A 12,074-nucleotide genomic window follows, 5' to 3' on the forward strand; every position below is an offset into this window, starting at 1 on the left:
TCAAGTTAGGGGAGCCAGATGCCACATAGCCAACTGTCTGGTTTGAGTCTCAGCCTCAGCGGCTCAGAAAACACTTGGGTACAGGTGTGTGCATGCTGAAGTCCTGACAAGATGGAGAAATAGATAAGGGATTGTTGTGTGATTATACCCCCATTGGAGTGCTTTCTCCTTCTCCTTCTCTCTCTATCCCCCCCCATGCAAAATGTTTTAAAATTTATATATAATTTTTTAATAATAGACATTTTCCATGGTACTTTTTGAATATTTCTTATACTTATGTAGCATTTTATAGTTTCTAATGTTTCATATTCAATTTATAATTTCTTTCTTACGATAATTGTTCGGGTAGGTGTGACTAAGGCAGATATTATTACATCGTCATTTTCTCAGGTGGCTTCAGAATGAGTGATTTGCCAGCCTGAGGTCACATAAGAGCCTGGTAACTGAACATGGGCATTTTCATGGCAGCATAATACCCTTTTCTCAGTATGCTCTGAGTCCTGGACGTTGCAAAGACTTCAAAATGACAGAATACCCCTTAGGAAATTTTTTTTTAATTGACAGAGGATGAATGCATGCATGGTCATGCCTTAGTCTCTTTTCCATTTCTCCGTCCTGCTAGAATTTGGGACACTTGCACACGTGCACACCTGGCATGTTTTTCATGCCACTGATGGTGGGATTTGAATGTAGGTTGGCCATGGAGGGTCTGCCTCTCTTAACCACTAGGCTGTAGGGCCAGCCTAGGAATGTTTTATGAAGGTAAAAAATAAAGTTCCTTTCTAGCAAACTTTTTAGGAAAAGCCATGGATTAAATGCCATAGACACAGGATTTCTGACACTTGTCATATTTTCATCTTGAGGCATACTGCAGGATTGGAGCAGTGGGACTTCTCAGTCCTGTCTATTTTTGCAGGTATTTGAAAGCTGAGTTTAGTTTTGGTGATTCCTTCCCCGCCTTTGCTACACATACTTCCCTGTGCGATTGGGTATCTGACACCTGACACAGAAACTGTATGAGTTGAAGATGAGTCAGAGACAGAACGACTTGGTCCCTTCAGCATCCGCTTCACTGGGGATCGTCTATAGAGTGTGAACAGGCAGATGCTGGATTGCAGCAGCATGGCTTGTGTGTGTGCGCATGAGCTGTGGCAAGTTGTATAGATCCTGTCTCCAGCTGGATTAATTAATTCCCCAAACTGTTTCACAAGTTGAAACGACTGATTTCACCCAGTTTATGATATGGCTGTAGTTTCAGTGGATTAGATATCATGTTGCTAAGGAGGCTCCCACCCCATAGCACACTCCTTGTCATTAGCACATGTTCAATGGTAGTGGGAATAAAAGCTGGTGCTCGTTGAGAACTGATCTGGGAGTAGGCATGAAGCAAACTGCAACATACATCATCTCATGCAATACCTTTTGTTTTAGTTTTTTTTTTTTTTTTGAGAGAGATTTTTGCTGTAGGGTGGGCATTTTCGCTGAAGAGACAGAAATAGAGTGAGAAATCACCCCCCAGTGAGATACCATCCCCCGGGGTGGGGGTGATGGCCACACTGCAATCCCTTTTCCTCCATTCTCCTCTTAGGATTTTGGGCACACATGCACATGCGTCCAGTGTGAGTTTCAAGCTGCCAGGTCCAAGACTTCAGCTGCAGTCGACCATTTGGGAGTCCAGGGCCTTAACCACTACACCGTCTGCTGGCCCCTCATGTAATGCTTCTAACAACCCAATAGTGTCTCCATTCGTAGAAGAGAAGACTGATGTGTAGAATTTGCACCAAATCGCCCTGCAATATAGGTTTGACTTGCAAAGTGTAGATTTGAGCAGATGCACACTCCAAGCTTGAACTCCCAGTCTTGAGCTTGGTTCATAGCTGCCTCCTAATGAAATCAGTCTTCTCAGCCCTTAAAGAAAGCCCGGAGTACTGGCAGTTCTTGAGTTGCCATGATATATTCAGGAGGTGTTAGCCTACAGGGAGCGGGAGGAATGCTGGTTGGCACATTGTGACCTTCTTTTAGCAGCTGCTAGCAGAGGGACAAATGCGGCATTCACTAGCCCAAATTGTAGATCAGTTTCACCACCAGAGTCACAGGTAGATTCCACCTCCCCCCCACCAAAACTCGGGGGAATAAAACCCTACCAAATTGACTCGGTTTTGTTTTCCTTTGTATTTTATGAAGAGTGCCATCCATCTTTCACCTTCCCCTGTAGTTTTTCTGCGCAGAAACTGGAAGAAATAGATAAAGAAAGATTTCAGTTCTGGGAGATAGAATATGTATCTTTTTGTTAAGTATAAAAAATGCATTATCAGCCTCCGTTGTGCAGGTGGAAGGACAGCCGCCTGCAGGCCCCTTTGCCAGCAAGCATCCAGCCTTGCAAATTATTGGCAGCTGGCACCGTAATGAGTCCATTTCAATATAAATGGGCTGTTGCTTATTAATTTCTGCCAGTTTCTAAGCAATTCAGGAGCTGCTTTGAAAATTTGGAAATTTGCAGAGAGTGGTTAAAGGAGGAGGCCTAAGAAAAAGGAATGAACAGGATAGCAGTGGGGGAATTATGGAAAGGCCATGTACTGTGGGGTAATCATGGGGTATTGCTGAGAACTCGTGCTCCTTTCTTTGCAAGCATGAGTCACTGACTTCACAGTTAAATAGCACATTCGCCAAGCTAAGTGAGGACTGTAACTTTGCGTGTTCTGTATGGATGTATATATTAATTTATTTACTGCCTCTGTGACTTCTTTCCATAAAATAGGGAATTTCCTCCATGTTCTTCTCCAAGTGTTTGGCATCCCAAGTTCCCACCTTGCCAAAACCACCAGCAATGGGCGACAGCAGCAAGCTACACGTGAGGCTGTCCAGTAGGGAATAACAAGAAAAAAGCACTCGAAGAACCCATCAGGGTTCTGCTCCCTTTGGTGTTTACAATCTCACCTCAAAGGACTAGCTGGAAAAAACGGAAAAGGAGACCCCGCTTGGTCCTGGAGCCATTCTTGTCAGTTTATTTTCCTTGTTAAATAACATTTTGGACATTTTACCTAAATTCTTGCTTGTGCATATTCTTCATAAGTTTTCTCCGAATTTAATGTCTGGTATCTATTTAAAAAAATGCACTGTTTATTTATTTCATGAGAAAGAGATGCACACACACAAACGCAGAGGCAGGCACCCTAACACAGTCTCACCATTTACACCACGATGCTTCCTACAAGATTTCCAGCCCCCCCAGACTGAAACCTGGGCCCTCTGCAAGGCTGCCATGTTTCAGTCAACCTGGAATCCAGATGCTGGCCTTTCTCTCATGGCTCCAGTATTGAGCACTGGCACCCTACTCCCTGTGCTCTGTAACAGGGCTAGTAGGTTCTTGCCATCGGGTGCATGTGCTCACTGGAGAAAGAGGGCAAGTGAGAAATCACTCCCCCCCTTTTGAGGGGGATGGCTGCATCACAGTCCCTTCTCCTCCATTCTCCTCTTGGGATTTTCGACATGCATGCACACACACCCAGCATAGTATTCAAGCTGCCAGGTCTGGAGATTGAACCACGGTTGGCCATGTGGGAGTCTAGTGCTTCCATCACTGTGCCACCTGCTGGCCCTACGTTTGCCGCCCAAAAAGAGCATGTTTACATGAGAAGGTCTAGATATTTAATTTGGTCTTCTTTTTACTGTCTTATAGCGTTTTCTTTGACTTCCATTATAATTATAGCTCTACTTTGAGAATGACTGAGACTCCTTCATTTCTTTTCATTTCTCTGTGTAGACTCTTTGGAGATTAAGAGGGGACCATGGACATCATTCCATCATAACCTGTTTCTGTTATCCTATACTTTGATCTACAAAGATAAAGTAAAAGGACAAAATAACTTAGTTTGCATGACTATTTATTACCATAAATATAAACATGCTTATATTTATTTATTTACCTGAGTAAGCCTATCATTTTATACCTGTAGCTAAATATTGCATTGTTGAATTCAGGAGTCTATTTTAAACAAAATTGATGTCAGAGAATTGATAAAATGGGCTTGACAACAGAAAATGCTTGTTTCCTTTCTTCCGGCTGATGGTGTCTTTTTTGTTTTCTGTCCTCTCCTACTCTCCTGTTTCCAGGATTTTGGCTCATTCTCACCGACTCAGATGAGACCCTGATGGATACCCCAGGGGGCAGATGTTGACACACTCCCCAGCCCCAGCTGCTGACATCATTTTCAACCTCAATATCTAAATGCCACAGTGCTCTTGGGGCAAATTGGGCTGGGGAACGCTGCTGCCTTTTAAGGTGGGTTGTGTACATGAGAGTGACCCTGTATGTGTCTGCAGGAATCAATGGAAATGCTGCAGAGGTGGTGGGATGAGTATGTTTTCCTACAGTGAGAATGTCTGTGTTATATGTAGCGCGTGAGAAAAAGAATTTGGAATCGCTTCTTTGGATTAAGGTTACACCCATCTAACAATTCAAAAGCATTAGCGTTAAGACAAACAAAACGAAAAAGACAGCACAGGTACCTATGAAATCTGTTCTCTCCCTGTGAATTACCCTCAGGATCTTTTAAATCTAACCCTGAGCTTCACCATCTTTAGATTGGATTATGTTTGAAAAAAAGCGAACCTAGCTTCAAAATCTAACTTCAAAACAATGATACGTTTTTGTTTCTGCACTGGATAAGCTTTCGAAAGCAAAAATAAACACAGTCAAAATAATAATCTCTTCTAAATCAAAGATTGTCTTATATTTGTGGCCGAACTTTTTTGTGCAGTCGCTTATGTTAGGGGTATTCCTGTGTGACTTGGCAGACCTCTTCAAGGGTTGTAACGATTTAGCGAAAACTTTCAGAACTTTGTCTCAGTTTAATCTTAGCTCTTTTTCCCTCCCTGCTTTCAAGCTCAGCCTCCAGTAGGGAAAAAACAGGCTTGAAACCAAGACCTCCCACTAGAATCTAATTTTAAATTTGCAATCTGTTGTCTTGTGATTTTCGCTTCAAATTTAACTTTGAAATAAATACATTTCATCCTTTCTCCTGCAGTTTTCAGAGGTCTGTTTTCAAGTCATAGAAGGGTAATCATTATGTTTATTTTAATAAGTTTTAAATACCTCAGGGGAGTGAAAAATTATATTATTAATACTTATAATTTATATACATCATTAAATGCCTTATGGTTGGATTTCACAATATCCTTCCCAAGACAAAGAAGCCTTACTTATTTTCACTGTCAACTTTTGACTTTGAATAGGGTTCACCAATGGAGTTTATTATTGCTAATTTTGTCTTTATTTTGAGAATTTTTTTTTTTTAAGAAAGATTTTTGCTATAGGGTGAATGAACTTGCCAGAGAGAAAGTGAGAAATCACCCCCCGGGGGGATGGCCACACAACAATCCCTTCTCTTTCATCCTCCTCTTGGGATTTTAGGTACATGCCGGTGCCTGGTGTGAGTTTCAAATCACTGGGTATGGGACTCAAACCATACTCGGCCATGCAGAAGTCTAGTGCCTTAATCACTGTACTGCCTTTTGCTATAGGGCATGTGTGCTTGCTGGAGAGACAGACAGAAAGCAAGAAGTCACGCCCCCTGGGGGATATCCACATGAAATACCTTCTTCTCTGTCTGTTCTCCTCTTGGAATTTTGGCCAAGGATGCACACATGTCTGGCATGAATTTCAAGCCTCCAGGTCTGGGATTCGAACTGCTGTTGGCCATATGGGAGTTCAGCACCTTAACCACTATCCTGTGTGCTGGCTCTGTAATTTATTACTTTATGTATTTGAAATGTCCTTTTTACAAGGAAGTCTCAGCAATGAGCATTCTCACTTGAAAGAACTGGACTAAAAATTTCAGTATATTTCAGTTACAAATAATGATGAGAGTTAAGGCATCAAGAAAATTTAATAAAATGGGAAGGGAGGATGTAAAAACAAGACAAGGAAATCAGTGTACAAATAACCTGCCACAGATTCAGGTTATTTGAGGGGGTCCAAGTGCCGTTGGAATGTAGAGGAAAAGGGGTTAAATCCAGGCTACACAGTATTTGCTCTATCTTAGGTGATTTCCCGAGCCATCTGTTTGGAGTTTGGGTGGTGTGCTGTTTTGTTGTAGTTGTCAGCATAGTGCCCACATCCTCACTCCCTTCAATTATGTTTTTTTTAAAGTTAGGTAACTTGAAACCTATTAACATTTTTTTTCTTAAAATGAATAACCTGTTTAGTACAGAAACTTCAGGCAATAAAAAAAGGGTAATTGTGAAAATTAAAATGATCTCTTAAGCACTCTATCCAGAACAGAACTGGTTTTAAAATAGCTTATAAAATTCTTACACCAATTTATCATGTATGTGTTTGAAATATTCACTCAATATATTCTTTAAGAAAAGTGGAACTTGCTCAAAGTCTGTGTCTTGAATGTACATCTCAAATACAAAATTTATTTCTTGAAGATATGAAGAGGTTTACCCCAGAGATGTTTAATCTTGGTAGCTGAAACATCCTTTTGCTCAGTTATTCCAGAATAAGACAAGCCTTGGTCGCTGACCCACAAGACTGGGCTGTGATCATGTGGAACACTCCTATTCTTTAATTGTGGGGTGGGGCATCCTGCTGTCCTGCCAGGAACACCGCTGGTTAATCTAGGAAACTGGACACCCTAAACCTTACTGTATTAGTCCAACATCCTTAGTTCTCAGTGATGCAGTTACTTCCAGAGTCCCTTGTTTCCTTGCCTTTCCCTCTGAAAAATCTGTAATTGTGTATTTTCCTTTGTTCTCTCTGCCCAGAATTTTTGCCATGGGGTGGCTTTCTATTAATTAGAATGTTTTCTCATGCAGTACTGAGGAAATATGACATCGGAGTGATGAAATAACATAGCATACATGTTATATCTTGAATCTTACATGGTGTACCTTTCTTTTTTGTATGTGTTCTAATTCTCTACTTGTACACATCATTGATGTTCATAGTGATCTTGCATGGATATTGTATTTGGTTAAGTTTTTCATTCATTTCAAGAGTGTTTACCTTTACTCAGGGAGCACAGTTACAATTGCTTCTTTAAGGTCTTTGTGTGGTAATTCTAACATCTGAGGCCCCTTGAATTTGGCGTCAATAATTATTTTGGGCCAGCAGGTGGCGTGGACATTCAGGCAGCTGAATCCCACATGGCCAACTGTGTAGATTGAGAACTGGACCCAACAACTTGAAAAACACTCTGGGCATGTGTGTTTGCATGCGTGCCCCAAATCTCAAGAGAAGAATGGAGAAGAAGGGATTGTGGTTTGGAAAAAAAAAAAAAAAGTCTTTATCCTTGATGACTGATTAGATTTTTCTGGTTCTTTGGAATGCATCATGGACATTTTGAATAGTATATTGTGAGACTCCAGGTCTTGTTAAAATCATCTGGAAAATGTTGAATTTTCTTTGTTGATATTTTTGTAGGCAATCAATGCAACTGGGTTCAGATTGTAAGTTCTGTCTTATCTGGGTGGGGACACTAGTGTCAGTCCAGTTTTCAAAGCCTTTGATGTGCTGCTTTGGTTTCTGCTATTCATGCCCCACTCAAGGGTCAGTCTGAACGTTGGGCTTGGTTTACAACATGATTCTGTTTTCAAGGCCTTCATGTCTTGCTTTGGGTCAGTCCCAGGAATGAGCATCTGAGGGGTGAGCCTGGGACTTGTGTGGATTTCTAGATAGTATTTGGGGGATTTTGTTTTCCATTTTTCTTTTCTCTGAGATCCCCACTTGCTCTCTGACCTGCAGGGACCATGGTTGGTTCCTCTGGGAGGAACAATAAGGTCTGCCCCCTTGCTACCTGTGCAATAGCTGCACGGGGTGCTTGCTCATGGTGGGAGATGTTAGACTAAACAGACAAAACAGGAAACTTAACCCGCATATGAACGACTTTTTTCAGGTTTTGATTTTCTTCTTTAATCTGTTTGCTTTTGTTTACTTTTTGACCCAGAGTTTTAGTTATAATTAGTGGGGGTGTGATAGGGGCCTTAGTGGCTTATTACCTCTTACTGGCACTAGATATTAGCAATTCATTTTTATTTACTACTTTACTAAGAGAAAAAGCTTTATCTCCAGATAATCAACTGCCTCTCTTTTTAACCTTACTTTATTGAGATCACTGGTGTGCATGCGCATGTGCACACACACACACACACACGCACACAACATATAGGAGCACAGATTATATATGTGTGTGTGTGTGTGTGTGTGTGTTGTATTTCATTATAGCGTTTTGCTACACAATGCCCCCAAATAGCTTTTTTTAAAAAAACCTAATTTATTGCAATTATATTAGAGCATTCCAGTTGCTTTTCAGCCTAAATTCCAAAGAGATTCAAATACATGTTGGAGGGAAGATTTCACACTTTAAAACCTTTTTTAAGTTTGGTTGTTTTTTCCGTGAGAGAGAGGTGGGCACGCCAACTAGATCTCCACACCATGATCCACCCCAGTGTCAGACAGCTAGTATCACACACTATACTTGTGTGCCAATGTGCTCAGCATGAAACCTAGGACTCCTCTCCTGTGGACCCAGTCATGCCACCACATAGTTCCAGAATCCTTGTTTCTTAAATTAAAATTCCATTTAACTAGAATATTCCAGTTTATTAAGGCATTATCTGTTTCAACTTTTCATTTCAAAATAATTGTAGATTCACAGGAAATCATTCATGGGCAATATAACCATAACCTAGTTTACCTAATGGTCATCTTATGTAATTATAATACAATACCAGCCAGGATTTGGCGTGGTTTCAATGTGTATGCATACTTCCATACCATTTCATCACATAAGGCTTAGTAGCCTAGTAAATCCATAGACGCCCATCCCTTAGATATTGCCATTACCTGATGTATATATGAACCACCCTGCCTAATAATTGTTCATGTGTATCGATGTAATTCCTTAAGATACCTTCTAACTTCTGAAGTATATATTTAATTTGATGAGATTTAAAGACTTTCAGTACAATTACTCACTGAAAAGCTTTACTTACCAGTTGAAGAGAGACCATGGTGTTGGCAAGAACGGAAAAGTGATCTCCTTGACCCCTTTCCCTGAGTGAGTCTGGGATCTCTTAGTCTTCTGACCCATACATTTTCAGATGACATCCCCACCCATCATGGCATTGTGGATCCTTGGCCTCCATTTTTCTTGGATCATCTTAGATCTGAACAGATCTGAACTCACTGCCTTGACTATGGGGAAAAATACCCTCTCAATTCTTAACCCTATTCCTGCACCTCTGTGTAGTAGCTCCAAAGGAGGAAGAAAATAGGAGCAGATGGCAAGAATTAACTAGAATGGGGGCCAGTAGGTGGCATGGTGGTTAAAGTGCTGGACTCTCATATGGCTAACTGAAGTTCAAGTCCTAAACCTGGTGACTTTCTTTCTCACTTTCCCTCTCTCTCTCTCTCTCTCTCTCTGTATGTATGTATGAGGTGAGTATCTTTGGTGAGTGCATGGACCCTATAGCAAATTAAAAAGAATTAATAATAGTAAATAATGTAAAATAAATAATTCTTGAAAAAAATAAGGAATTAGCTGGAATGAGAGAGGACCAGACCCTCAGTTCTTTTCCCAGGTAACCATGCGGTAGGGAACACAGAGGAGCACAAATAAACCCTTCAGTGCAGTTCGTGGGATCAGTGATCTCAAACCAAGTGGTCCAGAGTGAGGGAGCCTTGCAGGTCTGCAGGCAGAAGGACCCAGAGAGCAGTGACCTCGTGGGGAAGCAGTGTTTCTAATAGGCACCCTGAGAGAAGAGACTAGGGTGCTTAAGATCGAGTCTGTTGTGTCTAGTGTAGCTGTGGTAGCATTCTTAGCCTCACTGGGGTGTTAAAAAGTTTATAGAAAATGCATAGAAAGACAAGACTATGCATGGATTTCAATTTTTTTTTTTTTTGCACTAAAATAAACTTGTGGTTTAATTCCATGTCTCCACAAGGCTTTTGAAGTCCTTTTCTATTTTATGGTAGTAGAATGGGATTTCCCATCCCAGATTATGGTGTAGATTGTCGTTCATGCATTCCGTATTGTTTATTAAGCATCTTTTTGCCTTTTGGCCTGTGCTCTCAGTCCTAAGGATACAGCAGGAAGCAGGCCAAGCCAAGGTTTTAGCCCCCCTGAAGCGTAGGTTTTTGTGGGAAAGGATAGAAAGGAGCAAAGACAAGTACGTGAAATATATTGTTTGTTATCATTGCGGTAAATGCAAAGGAGAAAGCTAGGAGGATGGAAGGGCTACCATCTGTGATGTTGTCACTTCAGATGGAGAAGCTGGGAGTGGCCTCCTTGACAAAGTGACATTTGACTTAAGATCTGAAAGAAGTTGGTGGAGTGAGTTAGGCCAGTGCCAGAAAGGAAGAGGGTTCCCGGCAGAGAGAAGTGTGTGGACAAAGGCCCTGAGGCAGGAGAGGGAAGCCAGAACTGAGAACGCTGAAAGGAGGGAAAAGCCAGAGAAGCCCACTTTGAGGTTTAAATACTGAAAGTTGTGTTGATGCTAAAATCTCATCTCCCTGCTCATCCCGGAATGTGTGAGCTAACTGGGGTCACTAACATTCTAGTAAGTCAGTCATCGTCTGAAATTGAGACTTCAGTACATTGAAAACTGGCAACGCTTCCCAGCTCAAGACCTCACGCCATTTTCCCTCCCCTTTTTTTAGAGGTTTTTGCTATAGGGCGCGTGCGCTCGCCAGACAGACAGAGACAAAGAGACATAAAGCGAGAAATCACCCCCAGAGGGGATGGCCACGCCGCAATCCCTTCTCCTCCATTCTCCTCTCAGGATCTTGGGCACGTATGCACACGCTATCAGCATGAGTTTAAGCCACCGGCTCCGGGACGCGAACCATGGTCGACTACATGGGAGTCTAGCGACATAGCCATAACGCTAACTGCTGGTCCCATCTTTCCCCATTTTTCTACCTCATTTTTTTGCATTTCAGCCTGTCTGCCTTGCCTTGAATATTTTCTCTTTTACTGACTGTGTGAGAAGGATTTTGGTAAGGTATCTCTCATTCACCTTTTACTTTTGTTACTAAAAACGCATGAATTTCTATCAACTCCTTCTCATGAGTAGACGATTTCTAGTCTTTGTAGGGACTACAAAATCAGCGAAAGTCGCTTTCCGCCCAGAACTTGCTTCCAAGCGATAGAAACAACTGGACTCACTCACATGTAAAATGTAAACCTGATTCTGCATGAAATAAAAATAGAGCAAGCCCATGGCCTGCTGGTTAATTAAGATAATTGGATCCGGGACCAGCAGTTGGTATAATGGCTATGTCGCTGGATTTCCGTGTTGTCGACTGCGGTTTGAATCCTGGACCCGGTGACTTAAACTCACTCCAGGGGCGTGTGCGTGCATGCCCAAGATCCCGAGAGGACAGTGGAGGAGAAAGGATCACGGCATGGCCATCCCCCCTGGGGAGTGATTTCTTGCTTTCTGTCTCTGTCTCTCTTTGTCTTTCTGGTGAGTGCACGTACCCTATAGTAAACCCCCCCCCCCCAAAAAAAAGAAGGCAGTTGGGGCAGTTGGTCCCTCCATGGTGACCGTAGTTCACGCCCCAGACCTGCAGCTTGAGAAACATGCTAGACACTTATGCATGAGTACCAAAAATCCTGACAGGAGGGAGAAATAGAGGAGAAGGGATTGTGTTGTGACCATCTCCCATGGGGGAATACTTTCTCCCTAACCCTCCTAGCTCTCTCCAGTGAATGCATGTACCTTCTGGAAAATTTTAAATGAAACAAAGACATAAAAATACATGTTAAGGGAGAAATTAAGATGATGGAGGTAGCTGGAATCTTATATTCATACATGGGAAGGATTAAAAGCAGTGATTCACCAACTTCCTTGAGGTTGCCTGTCAGGCAGGGGTTGTCCCTGGAAGAGGGGTTGTGTCTTCTGTATGCAATGAGCAATTTTAATTTCTCACGCAGAGTCCCCACTGACCTCACATGGGCCCTCATGGTGCTCACTACCCTTTCAGGAAAAGCTTCCAAATTAAGGGGCATTTCAGCAGTCCCTAGAAACTTATTTTTCTTAACTTTAGTTGCTTCAGACTTCCT

General features: G+C 42.0%; 1 protein-coding gene across 2 annotated transcripts in view; it reads left to right on the forward strand.

Moving 5' to 3' along the window:
* The window catches only part of TIAM1 (TIAM Rac1 associated GEF 1), a 358,191-nt gene that overhangs the window by 200,813 nt on the left and 145,304 nt on the right, over positions 1-12,074 (forward strand). For both annotated transcript variants that reach the window (XM_006155262.3, XM_006155263.3), the window contains one exon: positions 4,114-4,282. The gene's annotated coding sequence lies outside the window, so the exon portion shown is untranslated. The remainder of the gene's footprint in view (positions 1-4,113; positions 4,283-12,074) is intronic.

Source organism: Tupaia chinensis, unplaced genomic scaffold (assembly GCF_000334495.1).
Source record: "Tupaia chinensis unplaced genomic scaffold, TupChi_1.0 Scaffold000443_1, whole genome shotgun sequence".
NCBI classification, from domain to species: Eukaryota; Metazoa; Chordata; class Mammalia; order Scandentia; family Tupaiidae; genus Tupaia; species Tupaia belangeri.